The sequence below is a fragment of the Thamnophis sirtalis genome, unplaced genomic scaffold, assembly GCF_051295495.1.
Source record: "Thamnophis sirtalis isolate CommonGarterSnake01/CBP01778 unplaced genomic scaffold, rThaSir2_p1.2 scaffold_3, whole genome shotgun sequence".
Classification (NCBI taxonomy): Eukaryota; Metazoa; Chordata; class Lepidosauria; order Squamata; family Natricidae; genus Thamnophis; species Thamnophis sirtalis.
This window is the reverse complement of record NW_028261383.1, coordinates 165,655,623-165,671,820: the sequence shown is the minus strand read 5'-3', so window position 1 is coordinate 165,671,820 and position 16,198 is coordinate 165,655,623. Positions and strand designations below refer to the sequence as shown.

The following is a 16,198-nucleotide window of genomic DNA, read 5'->3' as shown; positions in this document are numbered from 1 at the left end:
CATGCCGGTAGAAGTTATGTTTGGTTAACTTGAGTTTAAGATTTAATTTTGTGAACCCCGGTGTTTGCTTTTGAAAAGCCTAATCTGCAATAGAGAAGAACTGAGCTATTTTTTGACCACTTATTTTAACCTCGGTCAAATAACCAACCTTATATTCCTTCCTTTTATTCCTAATCATCTTAATCCTTAATTCAGTCAAATAGTGTCAGATGATTTGATTTCTTTTCTATTCTTCTTCATCCTATCACCTTCAGGTTTGGGATGATTTCTTCAAGACTTTAACAAGGCTTTTGTAAAACCAATAGGAAAGCATTTTTCAGATCATTATCTTGGTTTATCATTTGTATTTCACTTTTAATTTTTAACACTTCAGTCAGTTTATTTTGTATATCTAGCAAAAAGTACTTATTCAAATCATTCTCTTTGCCTGTCATTTGTAGTTCCACTTTCAGTACTTTATCTGTCTTATTAAATAACATTTGTTCCACAGCTGACATTCCTTCATTAATATCTTTTGGACATAGTTTATCCAGAGAACCAAAGATTAATACTGACAGTATTGGTTTTGTAGTTACTAATTTCTGGCTCCATTCTTCAAAGATCTCTTTTAGTTACTAATTTCTGGCTCCATTCTTCAAAGATCTCTTTTAGTGTTTCCAATAATATAACATTTTGTATCATTTGGTAAATCCTTGCATTAATTGACATTAGGAACAGACTTATATTTTTTCCCTTCTGCTTAGAACCTTCAATGCCCTCTGGTGTTCACTTTCTAAACTAATAAATCTTTGTCAATAGCCAGGAATAAAATAACTCTTTTTTTCAACAAGTAGCTATTTATTTTCATAATTAATTCCAAAATCTTATAGCAAATAAAAAATACTGTCAATATTCCAAATTTATCCATTTGTAACTTTTTAAAATCAAAATCAAAAACTTTGTCTCTTTATTTCAGATTGTTTAAGTTTGTAAACCTATAATTATTTTTTTTCTTTTGTTCAGATTTGAAGATAAAAGTGACACAATGACTTTCTAAACTTGTCATTCTAAAGTTCTCTCATAGCTTTAAAATGGCTAGTAGGCAATTTCCAAAATTGATTAGAATGTAAGATTTGTCAACTTAATGTCCTTAAAAAAATTAATGTCTTCAACTTTAGCTCACTCAATTAATGCGATAGAATTTGATTTTCCCCCCCTTCTCACAAGTTTCTTTTGTAAATCTAATACTGTATAAAAGAATTATCCAGGTCGTTCTCTTGATTTATTATTTGTAGTTCTCTTTTGATTTTTAAAACATCAACCATTCTTTTGTATATCTACTAAACTAGGGAGACATCCTTTTCTCGTAAATCTGTTTTTTTTTTTTTTTGTGAATCTATTTCAATGCTGTCTCTGTCTTGTCAAATGAAACTTATTCTTTATCTGCCAGTTTTTACATAGCGTCTTTTGGATTCAATCTATCCATAGAAGCAACCAATGCTATTAATATTATTGATAATACACTCTGTTTCCATTTCTTCAAAAGTGTCTTCAATATTTTCAATGTTTAAATCAGAGGTGGTATTCAGCCAGTTTGGACCGATTCGCCTGAACCAGTAGCGGAAATCACAGGTGGGCGCGCTCGGCTCTATGCCGTCCTATTTAGGCACGTTTTTGAGACCGGATGCATGCGCAAAGGCGCACACGTGAGCAAAGGAGGTGCATGGAAAGCTGGGCACACATGTGAAAGGGGTACATGCGCCCACCAAGTGAGTGGGCGCGCTCCAAGCGAGTGGGCCCGTGTGCACTGCGAACTGGTGGTAACAAAATGTGAAATCCACCACTGGTTTAAATGTTTTGCATCATCTTATACATGCCAGTTAATTAGCTGTTAATCAGGCTTGTGTATTTTTCTCCTTTAACTAAAATCTTTAGTTCCCTCTAGTGTCCAGTTTTTAAAACTTAGCTTATTGCTGTTTATTTCACTTTTTAAAAAAAAAATCTGAAAATTATGATTAAAATTTTCTTTCATTAAGGATTGGAACAGAACTCACCCAACAGTTTTATGCTTGTCAATCTGAAGGTCTCCAATATCTTAAAAATAGTTAACAATCAGTTTCTGAATGTGATTAGAAAAGGAGGTTGGTGAATTTATTGTCCTTTAAAAGGTGCCAAGTACAGTTGCAAGCAAGATGGCTATTCTAGTTGTCTCCCAGTGTTCACTGTAATATTTTTGTATCATTTTCAATGAGATATCTCTCCCTCCCTCCCTCTCCCCCTCCCCTTCTCCCTCCTCCCTTCCTCCCTCTCTCTTCAAAAGCTATCAATCTCTCAGACCTCTCTGGATCTCTAGAGAGATACTGCCTTTAATGGCAATTTCAGTCTAAATTAAAATGTTTACCTTCTTTTTCCCGAATAAAAGGCAGACTTCCTGGAAGATTTGTAAGACCTATAATGAATTTGCATGCTAGATGCGGTTAAAGTGGAAAAATAAAAGCCTCTTATCTGGTATATCTGTTACTTCCATATAGTATTGAATTGTTCTATGCTCAATTATTTTCACAATCATCCATGTAATCCAATTATCTATTCATTTAGGCAGTGGTAGGATTCAGCCAGTTCGCACCAGTTTGGGAGAACCGGCTGTTAAGTTTCTGAGCAATTTGGTGAACTGGTTGTTGGAAGAAATCATTAGGGCAGAGAACCGGTTGTTAAATTATTTGAATCCCACAGTTGCATTTAGGCCTACTGTGGGAAGTTATCATCCAGCCCTCTCCCAGAATAATGAAATATCCTAGGAAATATTGAAAAGGCAAAATATTTCTCTGGATATGAAAAGAAAGAAACATATTTTAAAAGACAGAATAGTTGCCTCTAGCTTCCTGCCCATCCCCACTTTGTCAATAGGCCATTGAGAAGACCAGGCTAGTCCACTTTACATAATAAAGACTTCTCCACTGCACCCCAGGGGGGATGGGAGTAAAGGCATGATAATGTTGGAACTTTACTCAACTCTCCACATGGCATACCTGGATTCAAAACACAGCCTAGAGAGCAGCCCCTGCACGGCCCCATGGGAGTCTGACAACCAATCAGAATACATTTCTTACACAGGAACAGGAAACAGAGAGGTGGGACTAAACAGGGTATAAAAAGCCTAGCAGGCCCCTCCTTCAGCCCTTCTCTTCTTCTCCACCAACATTGAAGCATGTGATCACCTTTTCTGTTCAGGATTCAAGCCATGTGGTCCTGTCCAACAATAAACCATCTTTCCAAGCAGCCTCCATGTCTCCAGTGTCTTTTTCCCCACTTGGAGTTGAACCCAGAAGGACATTTCTTTCAACACTACCAAGCTGAATAACTTCAGATGATCATTGCATGGCATTTAAAACAAACAAAAACAAAAACATCCGTGCTGCCACCTACAGGGTGCCCAGATTTTTTATTTAATTAATTAAATAAAATAAAAATAAATGAACACAATTTTTATGTTGCTTTCCCAAAAGTTTGTGTGTCTGTGGATATCATCATCACTCTTTGCTTTGTCTCTTTTTAAAGGGAGGGTGACTCAGCAAAACTAGCAGAGATGCATAATTTGTAGAGAAATCCATATCTATTCCAGAAATGTATTCCAAGTCTGTGGGGAAACATCTGCTGATTAAACCAGGTTTTTTCCCCCTTTAATGATTCACAGAGCTATCAGACAAAAATGAATACAATGTCTACTGACATGAATCAGGTTTTTTGTGCCATTCGCTTTTGATTTATATGCACACTGAGGGTGTCTGCACCTGAGATAAATTCTTTATGTGTCCAATCACAGTTGGCCAGTAAAGAATTCTATTCTGTTCTGTTCATAAGACCATTCACTAGAAATCATAATTACTGTGATTGAATTCCTTACCTCCACTGCAAAATAGAACAGAGAATAGAGTGAGTGGTTTTTTTTCAAGCATGAAGACCTAAATATGTAGCAAATATTCATGTCCCTCTTCAACATAAAATTCCCAGACTGATTTTATTATAAATATAAGACCAGCTTCTATGGAAAATCATATCTTGCATGGATATTTCAGTTCTATCAAATGACTTTTTTGCCTGCAGCAAGAAGTCAGAGTAGTGAAATATTAATGATCAGCATATATCTTTAAATATTTTTATACTATGCATACTTTTTTTGGTAAGAAATCTTTATTTTTATTAAACAAACAACACACAAAAAAATCATCTTACATTACATCTTGTAGAAAGTGTGTCAATTGGTTACAATTAGCTTTCGTGCATCTGTTCCACAGTCATTTCGTTAACAAAATCATTTATTACTTATATCCAGCTTCCTCACCTCCAGCCAACATAGAAATATACTTTGTTACCATTATCAACTTTTTTTAAACAAAGCAATCTAAAAATTACTAAATTCCTACTTATTAATCATCAAACTTAGCTATTTTTTTAATTATCAATTTTCATATATCAACCTGTGTCCTTCCAGAAGGCATATAATCTTATTTCTTTTGCCATTTGTGGAGTTAATCTTCTGTTTATTTCCTTGGTAAAGTGTTTATGGACATCTCTCCGCACCTTGTTGCTTGTTGGATCCCTCAGATATATATATTTAGCTTAAATACAAAATCATTTGCAATTGTCACAAGAAAAAGGTTCCAGTTTTTTTCCCCTCTCCCAGTGCCGATAAGGCTCTCAAAGGACAGCTGTGGTAAACACTTTGTGCCCTTGGCTCTTATCACTTTTAGTTACGGAGCTTTGAAGCACAAAGACAGTGAGATCAAAGGAGAAACAGGAACAAATGCATAGTTTTAAAAAAACTTCTAGCCTATAGCCTCCGGGCAGCAGAATTCAAGTATTTTCCTTTCACTTTCTTGTGTTGTCTCAGATTTAAGAGGGACAAAGTTCTTAAATGGAGTTTAATAGCAAATAATAGATGATTTTTGTTAGCGTTGTGAGGGAGATTTTAATCTTTAAGTTGAAAAATAAAGCAGGAAAAAGTCGAAGAAGAAAAACCAGTCTGTTCAGTTTAAGAAAAGGGGAGAGAGAGCACTTCAATCCACAAAGTGTAATTACAAAAAGAAAAGCACACTAACCAAAACAATCCAATGGAGATCAATTCCGCCGCTTACTTCTTCTGCATAAGGATTTAATTTAGCATAAAAAAGAAGTTCTTTTGGGCAATCTTTTTCAAAACAGAAAGGATTCACACTTTCTCTTTCCGTTTCCTTCCGTTTTGGAGTCGCCCCGATTTCATCAGCCTTCGCTGGATTTTTTTTACCACTGGCTTGAAGAACTTCTCTTGCTTCTTTCAGGGATTTTGCGATATCCCCGAGATCAGCAAGTCGTATTCTTCCTGTTCACTGTCTCTTCGGGACGGTTTAGGTCCGTTTGGACCACCCAGCGGCAAAAGTATTGGCTGCGGTCTCAGAGCATCGAGACCGCACGACCATATCGTCGCGACGTTGGCTCCTCCTCATACAATGCATACTTGACATGAATAATATACTGTAGTCATCAGGGATTTAAAAAATTTGAAAAGTAGAGCCAATGATGTTTGCCCATCATTTTCGAAGAGGACCTTGACATCTAAAGAGTTGTGGGCTGTCCATGGTGTGTCCGCAGGTGGATGGTAAGGCCTATATGGGCACAGACTGTTCTGCCACATGTGTGGGCACCACTATTGCATCATTTGCAGCTCTGGCTTTGCAGAGTGCTCACTTCTCTTGTGCTGTGGTTGTCCTTCTGTCTTGGCAGCCTTGGTGGATCAACGTGTGCCATGTTGATCGATCTTGTGCTGGGGTTTCCCAGGAGGTGGTGTCGATATCCAGGGACTTGAGAGAGGCTTTCAGCATGCCTTTGTATCACTTCCTTTGCCCCCCGTGTGATTGCTTTCCTTGAGACAGTTCACCATAGAGGAGCTATTTGGGGATGCAGTAATCCAGCATCTTTGCAACATGGCCTGCCCCGCATGTCTGGGTTTTGATCAACAGGGTGTGAACGGATGGCAGGCTTGCTCTGGAGAAGACTTCTGTGTCTGGCACCTTGTCCTGCCACCGGATCCTCAGACGTCTGCGGAGGCAGGTCGTGTGGAAGTGGTTCAATTGCCTAGAGTGCCTCCTGTATACAGTTCAAGTCTCACTGGCATACATCAGGGTAGTTAGCACTACTGCTCAGTAGACTTTGAGCTTTGTAGCAAGGCTTACTACAGGGTGGTCCCACACATTGGTCAGTAGTCTGCCAAATGCAGAGCTTGCCTTGGCGATTCTGCAGTTGACCTCAGTGTCAATTGTCACTGCTGCTATGGTATGTAAATTGGTCCATTCCTTGCAGCTTTTCCCCCTTCACTGTGATGATAGACTCTTAGTGTTGGACATTCGGAGCTGGCTGGTGCATCACTTCGGTCTTCTTTGTGTTGATGAGGAGGCCAAAGTTGTCCCATGCTGCTGCTAATTTGTCCACGCTGGCTTGCATTTCCTGCTCTGATACCCAGCATGCAGAGCACAGTCGTCAGCAAAAAGGAGGTCTCGTAGCACAGTCTCCTTTACCTTGGTGACAGCCTGGAGTCTTTGTAGGTTGAACAGTTTCCCATCGGTCCTGTATCTCAGGCTGACCCTCAAGGAACTGTTCTGGAAGGCTTCTGGCAGCATATAAGCAGAGCCAACAATTGCCATGTGTGCCCACAAGAGGGAGATGGCAAACCATAGAATTCATCATATTCACTAGGAATGGCATGTTCAAAATAATCCTCAAATCTCTGTTTTAAGCCGCTTTGTGTATCACTGAAATTTCTTATTTAATGATACCTCTAGTAACACTTTTACTGGCTCGTTTTTATAGCATTTGACTGCTGGTTTCTATGTAGTATTTATTGGTATTTTACTGCCGTAGCCATTTTTTTTGTGGGAAAAGCAGAATGTGAATGTAACTGAGAAAACGTAAAAAGAAGGCTGGGATAAATATAAAGCATTGGTAGAATCTTACCTCCTCATAGAACAAGTCGCAACAGCAGCAAGAGCCATATATCCGATAGCTGTCCAAATTAGTCTGATAGGCAGTTTTTGAGTCATGCTGTACTTTTACAAGGTGAGGTCATGAGATGAAGGGGCAGAAGAGGATAGTAATGAATATTATTGCATAAAGGGCTATTCCAAGCATTTGAAAGGCACATCATCACCTCCTGGCATAGTTGCTTAGATGATGGGAAATATGAGGAGACGGTGAAAGCTGCTGGTGCTGTCTACTGCTATGCTAGCCAAATTGTGTCACCAGCTAGGGCGGGGGAAATTGTTTTAGTCAGGAAGTTGGGATACATCCTTGGTTACATGAAGGATGAAAGGAGAAAACCATTGTCAGCCCGTAGAGGTAATCCAGACCAGGAGCACTAGCAATAGCAATAGCAGTTAGACTTATATACCGCTTCATAGGGCTTTCAGCCCTCTCTAAGCGGTTTACAGAGTCAACATATTGCCCCCAACAACAATCCGGGTCCTCATTTTACCCACCTCGGAAGGATGGAAGGCTGAGTCAACCCTGAGCCGAACAGCCGAACTGCAGAACTGCAGTCAGCTGAAGTAGCCTGCAATGCTGCCTTTAACCACTGCGCCACCTCAGCTCTTTTCCTAATCCTGAGTACTAATGCTGCCTTTATTGTAAACTTACAGTAACAAAATCTTACAAATGTGAGAGCACATTACCTTTCCTCCTCCTCCTCCACCACCACCTCCTCTTCCTCCTGCCGCCTCTCAGGGACATTCTCATAGACCGTTACAACCCCTCCAGCAAAGGCTGGAACTCTGGAACATTGTAGAGAAGCATGGAGATGGCTGTGAAGAAGAAATTCATTAGGTAAACTTAGAAGAGACTGAGAAGGAAAGTTAAGATTGCCCTGCCCTGTGCTTAAGAGATTCTCTTGGGTATAAGAGATGGGGGAAATGAAAGCCTTTCTCAGGCTTTTCAATATTCTGTCATTATAATCACTATATCCTTTAATAACAGAATACCATTAGTTCCTGTGGTACTTTCAATATTTCCGGATTATCGTATTTTTCGGGGTATAAGACGCACCAGAGTATAAGACGCACCAGGTTTTGAAGAGGCAAATTAAAAAAAAAAGTTTTTGCACTCTGCAAACCTCCCCAAAATGGTCCGTTTTTCACAAAAATGGGCCCATTTTTTCACAAAAACGGGCCCATTTCCCCCCCCAAAAAGGGCATGAATAGCCTTTAGGAGGCTTGTATAGTGCTCCTGGGGGCTGGGGGGGGGAAATTGAGCAAAAATCGGCCCATTTTTCGCTCATTTCTGCCCTCCCCAGCTCCCAGGAGCACTCTGGAAGCCTCCTAAAGGCTATGCACAACCATTTTGGTTAAGGGGGCGGGGTTTCGGGAGGCAAAAATGCTGTATTCAATGTATGACACACCCAGATTTTCAGCCTCTTTTTTGAAGGAAAAAGGTGCATGTTATACTCCGAAAAATACAATATATTGAAATATTGAAGGGCTGACAAAACATGGAAATATCCCAGGTTTTTCCTCCATCACTATAGCACTCCCCATTTTATAAGCATAGAGCAATCTGGCCATGGAAAAAGAGATCTGCATCACTGTGGCCAAGGTGGACGTGTTTGTAGATTGTTTTATTAGCATTTGAAGGAAAAATTCAACTTTAATCCATGCCTTCCAATTAAACATGATGATTGTCCCCACTTTCACATGTGACATTCAAAGTGATGCGCAATAGATCTGCCTGCCATGTCGGATTGTAATATATATTTTTTTCACCTAGAGCACAACTACAAGCATGTGTGAATGTCACCCTCAAAGCAAAGCCCTTCTCCTCAGGGATAGAGTCGCATGTTTTATTTATAAAATTCCACCTCAACCTTCCTCATCCACAGATCTTTAAGATCTGCTGGACTTTAATGATAATGATTCTCAGATAGCATACTGGGAATTATCCCTCTCTAGGAATTAAAAGGATTGAAATCAAAGACATCTGGAGGGCACCAAATGTTGATGTCATTTGCTGCCCAGAAAGGGCATAATTTTGGAGGTAGTCATAAGGAAGAGTGTAGCTCTTATGTCATTTCTGATTTGGACTATTGGACCGTGTCCAAACCCTCCTCTGCAGTTACAGTATAACTGAACAATAACTCTTGCGTGACTTTCTATTCCTCTCTCCTTTCCTTATTTTATTACTAGAGGTTCCTGGTATTTTATGTGGGCCCAGAAATCTTGAACATTAGACTAGGAAGCAAAACTGATTAGACACCCCCCACCCCACCCCACTAGAGAATACTGCGAAATTGACAAGGAATCTTGGGGTTAGGAATGTTTCTGTCTAGTTTTTAGGGGGTTTCTCCACCGCTGAGCTGTCCACCAATCCTTGGGTCAGCAGAAAACTCTTACCAGCATGGAATTGCCTGCCTGCTCTGAATCATTGCTGAATGATGCTGTGCTAATTTTACGTGCTTGGCATACGATAGGCAAAGTGATTGGTCGAAGTCCCCCAGCTTTGTTGTCCTCTGCCTCTACAGCAGCTGGCAGGATTGGCTGATCACAGCACAACAGCAGGAATGGAGCAGATCTTTCTGCAAGATTCTGTCCATCAGCTTTAGAGTCCTTCTTGGGCTCCCCGCCCCCTCTCCCCAAAGTCCCTTCTGTCGGGATTTGAGTTGAATAAAGTTGCTGATGGGACTGGAGTCCCAAAGTTGCTGAGCCCCAAGCAGTGTTTTTACTTAGGATTTCTTTCTCTTCCAAACTCCCTCGCTTTTCTTTCTCTGTGTATGCAACAGATGCAATTTTCAACATGCTCCTGTTTTGTTTGGAGGCAATTGGAGGGAGGTTGGTGCCATCGGTTCAAGGTTGCACTAGATCACTATCCCTCCAGTTCACCACTTCGGGCTTACATTAAACCTTTAAGAACCATAAGGCATGTGATGAAGCATAACAGGTTTTAGCCAGTTTGTGACATCCTTTGATACTGTTCACCAAGGGGAGAAATTGTTCTTTACCACTGGGTACCATTTAGGATGACTTAAATCTGCTTTATTCATGGGCTGGGGATCCAATGACAGGGGAAAAAATGGTACTCAGATTATCAGAGTTGGAAGGGACCTTGCAGGACATCTAGTCCAACCCCCTGCCCAAGCAGGAGACCCTTCATCTGCCTCTACGTACGATCGAACTCACAACTTCTTGTTGTGAGGCAAGAGCTCCACCTTTAGGCACTCCACTAATTTTATTGCATTGGGAAAGACCACAGGGGTTCCTCCACAAAACATCTTATGGCTCTGTAAACCAGGGATGAGCATAACTGCACATGTGCAGGATCTAAGCTACGCACTCCTTCCCCCACCCCCTCGGTGCTAGAAAAATGGGACTTCCATGAAAGCAATTCCTGGTGCCAAAAATGTTGGGGACCGCTGCTGTAACGCATGCCCTTTTCTGGAATGGGCTGCAGCGGATGGTTATGGATGATAGCTTGGGTGGGAGCAGTTGGGCAGGATAGCCTTATACAGAGCTATCTTACACAGAACTAACTTACTCTAACTTTGAGACAGTGGTGGGTTTCAAAAATTGTTTGAACCTACTCTGTGGGTGTGGCCTCCTTTGTGGGAGTGGCTTGCCGCCCATGTGACCAGATAGGAAGATGCCGACGACACTTGTCAGAACCACCTTAAATTACCTCACACACAGCACTGGCACGCATAAGAATATGATGTAAACTTGTTTTTTAAAAGGCATCTTTGGTTTGCGTTAAAACAACTTCAACACATGCAATGTTCTGATTGCACCACAAACGCAGTAGTCATCCTTACCTTTCACAGAGGCCCTGAGTTTTATAAATAGGAGCATGATAGTGTAGAATAATCATATCCAAGGACCAGTGGTGGGTTTCAAAAAAGTTTGGAACCTCTTCTGTAGGTGTGGCCTGCTTTCCGGGTCCACTGGTGGAACCTCTTCTAACCAGTTCGGTAGATTTGACGAACCGGTTCTACCGAACTGGTGCGAACTGGTAGGAACCCACCTCTGCTTTGAGACCATATCCTAAATGAGAGAGTAAATCCTGGCAGAGAAATGGCAGTGGGGGTATCAGACAGTTAACAAAAGGAAAGGGGCATGACTGAATTTCTGAGTTAAAGTCCAGACTTATGATAAAACCAAGGAGCAATCACATGACTAGTTTGTCTTAAAAGAGACACACCCTTTTTGTTGTGATAGGAGGGTTCTCTTGGTTTAGCAGAAAAAACAACAGAGGGAAGGAAGAAGGGGAAGTAGAGGAGGAAGGAAGGAAGTAGAGAAGGAAGGGAGGGAGAAAAGAAAAGAAAGAGAAAATAAGGTGGTGATACAGCACGTGCTAGGGATGGTAAACAAAGCAATCCAAACTATACCTTATAAACTTTTAAATGGAATAACAATAGTATAAGAATGGCAAAGAAAAAGAATAATTATGTGAATGTATACCTATAATTGTATGTAAGAGAATAAATGACAGTAAGAATATAAAGCACAATATAGGTAAATAATATTTGGTTATAAATAGCTAAGTATAAATAAATATAGAATTGTACATAAAAATGGATAACGAATAAGGAGATTGTGAATGCAAGATAGAAATGTATAGAAGGGAAAACACTAACTGCAAAGAAACCGATACGGAACTGCTGTATGATATATGATGGAACTTATTCTTCCTATGTTGTTTTAAGTTATGTGTCTGTTTCTGTTGATGTGTTTATGTGTATAAAATAAAAATGTATATAAAAAACAACAACAACAGATAATCCCTGAGGAAAAATGATGATTTAATAATTGTAGGCTGGGACCTAGGTAAGGCCTGTGTTGCATGATCAAGGGGGAGCCTCAGAGCTGCCAGGACTGAGAAAAATGCTATCAATCTTGGCTTGTTGGATAATATTGAAAGTCTGGATTATTGTGGTGGTCCTGAACTCTGAAATAGTCTACCTACTACCCTGTTTCCTGGAAAATAAGACCTCCCCAGATAATAAGCCCAATCGGGTTTTTGAGTGCATGTGCTAAAATAAGCCCTCCCCTGAAAATAAACCCTCCCCAAAAATATTGCAACACAGCAGCAGCCATGAGGTGACCACTCTTGCCATTCTCCTGCACCTCAAAAATAATAAGACCTCCCCGAAAATAAGGCCCAGCACTTATTTCGGGAGTCAAAAGTAAATAGGACCCTGTCTTATTTTCCGGGGAACATGGTATCAGGTAGGAAGAGTTCCTACTGATCCAATTTATCGTAAGGTGTCACTTCAAGGTATTCAGTCAGACTGGCCTTAAGCAATGTTTTAATCTCAGAGCTATTTTCAGCCATCATCATAGTTGTTTTTATTTAGATTCATAAATACATAAAATATTGGATAATGAGCAGCAAAACAGGCAGCAGAATTCGTACCTGAATGCCTGTGGAGCACAGCTGCTGCTGCTATTCTTCCCAAATCCTTAGAAGCCGTTCTGCTCTGGGCCACATGGCGGGAGCGGGAAGGGCTTAGAATGGAAGAGTCAGCCTAAATGTGTTTGGGGGCAGGGGGTTGTTCATTCTGGAATCTTCTCCTTCCCAGCCCTTCTCATCCTCCCATCCTTCCTTTTACATTCTCCCTTTTTACAAGTTTTGTACCATTCATATTTACATCTATATACAATTCTTTAACATTTTATGTTTCTTCCCACCTCATCTCTTTGTGATGATCTATGACCACAGTAAAAATGGATTGGATTTTGTCTGAATCTGGCCCATTTCCAAACCTGATTTTGCTTTTCTCAGTTTCCATCACAAACACATGCAAACATCAAAAATGCCCCTTTCTGTTCCAATTTCCTGCTAACATAGTCTTGAACCCCATCACATAATTCCTTTAATTCCTTGAGCTGGAAAGAATAAAAAGAGATAGTGGGAGGAAGAGGGGAAACACTAAAAAGATCACTGAAGAGAACTTAGTAAGCAATATAAAATACAATCCTGCAGAAAATGATCGGCCATAAATACAACCCCTTTTTTCTTACAGTATTAAAATTATATCCTTCTAACTCAGCACCTTCATGGTCTAATGGACGCCAGGTCTCATAATTCCTAGCCAGGAGCCTGGATGAGATAACAAGGATTGTTCCTCATCCAGATCTAGATCTAGAATCTCCGGATCTAGTTGATGGATGATGTATAGATCATCTATCTGTGGATAGCTGGTTATTTCAGAAGCTAAGAGTTAGAGCAGTGTTTCTCAACCTTGGCAACTTGAAGATGTCCGGACTTCAACTCCCAGAATTCCCCAGCCAGCGAATGCTGGCTGGGGAATTCTGGGAGTTGAAGTCCAGACATCTTCAAGTTGCCAAGGTTGAGAAACACTGAGTTAGAGCAATGGTTCTACCTTTAGGTTCCCTTTTCCTACCAGCATTTAAACCAGGGGTCTATAAACCTGGCAACTTGAAGACTTCTGGACTTCAACTCTCAGAATTCTTCAGCAGTTTGACATTTGAAATTAGAGAACAAGAAGATAAACAATATTACAATATATGGGATTTATTTTATCAGTGGTTAGATAAAAAAAAACATGGGAATGAAAGACACTAGAGAATTTTATAATACAAGAATTATAGAATTATACAGAATACAATACAGACATACATTATTATTAGATAGATTTAAGATGATGTAATGAATTGTTATAATATAAATGAATCCAATATCTAGAATATCTCGTTTAAAATGAAGGAATAATAGTTATAGTCAAATAAATGACGTACAATGATAATAATGTATACATGTATATTTGATTGATAATATGTGATTTTATATAAATAGTGAGGACTATGGAAAGGTTGCACAGAAATCTTGTAACCAATCGACACACTGTATGTAATTGAAGATGGTTTTATGTTTCGTTTGTCTATGTCTGTTTAAAAATAAAAACTCTTTAAAAAAAAAGAATTCTTCAGCCAGCTATGCTAAGTTGAAGTCCACAAGTCTTAAAGTTGCCAAGTTTGGAGGCCTCTGCTCTAAACCATGCTTCCATGTTTATGATAGCAATAGCAGTTAGACTTATATACCGCTTCATAGGGCTTTCAGCCCTCTCTAAGCGGTTTATAGAGTCAGCATATTGCCCCCACAATCTGGGCCCTCATTTTACCCACCTCGGAAGGATGGAAGGATGAGTCAACCCTGAGCCGGTGAGATTTGAACCGCTGAACTGCAGATAGCAGTCAGCTGAAGTGGCCTGCAGTACTGCACTCTACCCTCGGCTCTTAAATGGAGGGGTCTTACTACTGCTACAGCACCTGAGTGAGCTTTTTGTAACCACTCATCTGTACCATTTGACCTTGCAATTTGGCATTACAATAGACTGCTAGCTTAACATAGAGTACCTAGCTTTGCATATAAAAGGTCCCTTGTAGATTTGAAACTTTCCACAGCCCTTCATTATATGACATTATGCTAAATTATGCTAAAAACATCAGAGCATCATCATATATTCTTAAGTAACAGTATATAATTTCATTTCCTAACTTCATGCAAGATAGCCCTTTAAACTCAGACAAAAAGCAGGTCATATTTTAAGACTGCTCTTAATATATTCTATGACATGACTCTGGCTCTGTGGCCCATTTGATTTTTTTAAAAACTGTTTTAATTACAATAATAATAAAAATTTAAGGGAAGCTAGAATGTTAAGGAGCAAAATGCCAACATCTGCAGAAAGATCTATTTCCAAGAATGCATCTGGGTCCCATGTGAACACCCGAAGCATTTTTAGAAACTAAAAAGAGTAAGTGACAGCAGCTTAGTGTCAGGATTCCAAGTAGTGACCCCATCGCAAACAGAAGAACAGTTTTATTTTGTTGACATCATCTTGGCATTAATAAATCATCTTGGGATTTTACTTGGAAATGTGACCTCCTGCTCAAAAGAAGAAGACGACAGCTGAGGGGACTTCAGAGAGCATCTAAGAGGACTAGAGGAGGCCGCAAGGAGCAACCTCATCTGTTTACCTGCCGCTAAATGGGCGCTTTGTGCTGTTAGGTCCACCATGGCAACCATTTTGTGAGAGCATTATGACATGCTGTTAAAATCTGAAACATGTTTACTGTCCCCAAATGATTTGTGCCACATGCTTTTGATCAGTTTGTGCAAGGACTTCATTGGAATTAGTGACCACTCACATCTCCAATTCCTGTGAGGGCATATAAAATTGGTGCTGAGCTCCTTGCTCCTTGGGTAACCTTAGGAGTTTCAGGCCTTAAGCCTAGCCTTCGTATCAAACCCCAGTAGAAGGACAAAGAAAATCATCTTCAAAATATGTTGATGTCATCTGTATGAAATCATCTCCAACCCCATCACTGTTGTACATTTCAGAGTTACTGGAACGGTTTCTAAAATTGAACAATGTCATCATCAAGGTCTTTGCTAGCATAGATTATGCTCTCTTCCCAGGTAATGTTTCCGGTAGTCAAATCCCTGATCTAAATCTCTCCCAGTACTTACACACAAAACTCTTATATAATATGCTAGCACTCAGATGTTTCCAAGAATTCTTCACCCTAAATGATTGCAATGCATGGAAAAGGAAGATAGGCTTGAAGGATGCGGTGGTGATATGGGGTAAAGTAGATCCAGGCCCCCACTGCATGAGACTTTCCTGGGTGACTTTGGACCAGTTATTATCTGTCAGACTATTTCCCATTATACTTCCAAAATGTTTTGTCTCTTTTTCAAAGAAGAAAACTAGGATATGAGTAAAATAATAGAAATGGGGGGGAAATCTGAAGACTTGCTTTGGTGTTTTCCACCCCTCTCCCTGGCTCCAGTTTCATTCGGGATTCCTAGCTCACTTTCAGGCAGATTAAGTTAGAAGCAAGTGCTACTGAGTTCAATACAGCTTCTTTAATCATTTTTATTCTTAAACAGTTTGTGTTCTCAGAGAAAGAGCATCTTAAGATATCTCTAACAGAGGTAACCCTTCTGTTATTCTTAGTAAGCACCCAGCCCTTGCTAGATCACTTTTTTTTTTGCTAACACACAAATCCAACCTTTTCCCAAATAGGTGCCTTTCAATTGTCTTGGGTGAACTCCTAGTCCTCTTAGACCAGTGTTTCTCAACCTTGGCAACTTGAAGATGTCAGGACTTCAACTCCCAGAATTCCCCAGCCAGCATTCGCTGGCTGGGGAATTCTGGGAGTTGAAGTCCTGACATCTTCAA

General features: G+C 40.0%; 1 protein-coding gene across 1 annotated transcript in view; it reads right to left on the bottom strand.

Moving 5' to 3' along the window:
- Window positions 1-16,198, bottom strand: part of LOC148048331 (uncharacterized) — a 433,893-nt gene that overhangs the window by 306,717 nt on the left and 110,978 nt on the right. The gene's annotated exons all lie outside the window — the stretch shown is intronic.